Raw genomic sequence first — 2,088 nt, 5'->3', positions numbered from 1 at the left:
AAAAAAGAAAAAAAAAAAAGAAATCAAATCAATCCCTTTCCTTCCCTCTCACCCTCCCTCCTCGATTTGGCATGATAATGTGTTCGAACACAGACACACACACACACACTGTTTCTGTACGAGACTGGGTCTTTGCATCTTCCCACAGAACACACACACACACACACACTCACACACTCTCTCTAACAGTAGATTGGACGAGACAGAAAGAGCAGATTAAGCTGGAAACCAAAACAGTAACATCAACATCAATGAGGCGTTTTACAGACGTTGCTTGTCCCTTCTCTAACAGCAGAGCAATGCAGCCTCCCAGCTCGTGGTCGGGGGTCAGTTTTTGTCCCACTAATGGTTAAGGTAAGGATACTGAGGAGGGACAAAACTGCTCCCGGATCAGTGCCAGGAGAGAAGCATCGTCAAAAATCAGAATGAACAAAGTGTCAAATAATTTCAGCGAGAGCGGAAAGGGAATCTAGACTATTCGAGCTCACCTGCCCCAGACCTTCTGTCAGTTTATGTGTTTCCTCTCCTGTAGTTAAGCTTAGAAGTTGGAGAGGGAGAGCTGATCCTGGATAAGCCAGCAAAGAGGCAAATGTAACCCTGTGTCCCTGAAAAGCCAGGAAGAACCAGCTGATCACAAGTCACATCCCCTTGCCTGAGTCACTACAGGCCAACAAGGAGCCTCGCTTCGTTTCAGTCAAGCTACAGACACGAGCATCTCCACGCCCACCAACGATCGCCGTGACAACCATGTGAGAACGGTAGTTGAATACTGATTCAGATACAAAAAACAATGAGCAGTGGTTGCTTTACTAGATTTATTTCCGTGCGGTCAGGAGCCAGAGAAGGCCGATGGAGGCGCCGGCCGCCGTTTCTACTTTTTAAACCGTTTTCAGCTACATTCTGGCTCAGTTCTGGCGGCGCTGCGACGTCACCGCTCCGAACGGCCGGCCTAGTGAACAGGGAGAGGTAAACCTGGAGAGAGGACGACAACCCCCCCCCCCTCCTTTTCTCTCCCTCCCTCACCGAGGGCAACAAAGCACCATCTTCTCAAGCCACAGCAAACACACACACCTTCCACTTCAGATGAGAACATTTACACACACACACACACACACACACACACACTTTACCCTGTCACAATACTCAGACGCACCTTCTCACTCAGACAGAGCTGAAAATCCAAACTACGCCACCGTCGTCACCAGCAAGCTGTCTGTCTGTCTGTCTGTCTGTCTGTGCATTGCTTTCCGCTCGCTCGGCCTTTAATCTAATCCACCCAAGTGCAAAATCCAAGGCTCCTCAGTTCAATTTGTCAAATTAAGTTAACTCAAAAAAACAAGTGACAAACATTGGTTCAGATGTTCCACTCGATAACAATTTGTTAAACAAGACAAAAACAAATACAAATAAGAGATATATATAGTTTAAGCAACGAGATCTGGAATTAAGTAAACTAATCTTTTGAATTATTTGGTAGAGAGCAGATCAATACTGGCACACACCACTGTCAAGTCTGGCTAATACTCAAGGTTCTGTCTCACTACGTATGCTTTAAAGTTGTTAAATATTCACGGCTAAACTGAAAAACACACCTAAAGCCAACGATTCGAGTACTTCTGAGATAAAACCTATATCGGAGGGGGAAAACACACACACACACACGCACACAACAGGCTTATCACAGAATAATTACACGATGAAGAAAAGAAATTAAGGTCCATGGCTTCGCTAATGCTGACTTTTCGTTCACACACTCTCTGAAGCGTTTGTCTTTCCCCGGATATTGTGCATCATAGTAACTAAACAATCACTGGTAGGTAGGTGAATCTATTATTCACGTGTGTATTTTTGTTGACAAACACCACAGGTGGATTTACATTCACGCTGTTCTCACACACAACCACGACCCTCCCCCTCCCTCCCTCCCTCCCTCCCACAACCCAAAAACCTTCCCCTCCAGCGGTAGAACTCACATCTGCCGGTACAGAGCATCCTAACACACACACACACACACACACACACGATTCATCAGGTCAGGAACTTCAGATGAGTACTCCCCTCCCCCCTCCCCTCCCCTGCCCTCCCCAC

This window comes from Morone saxatilis, unplaced genomic scaffold (assembly GCF_004916995.1).
Source record: "Morone saxatilis isolate NCDOM2014 unplaced genomic scaffold, NCSU_SB_2.0 Contig14, whole genome shotgun sequence".
Lineage (NCBI taxonomy): Eukaryota > Metazoa > Chordata > Actinopteri > Moronidae > Morone > Morone saxatilis.
Note: the sequence above shows the minus strand (reverse complement) of the source record.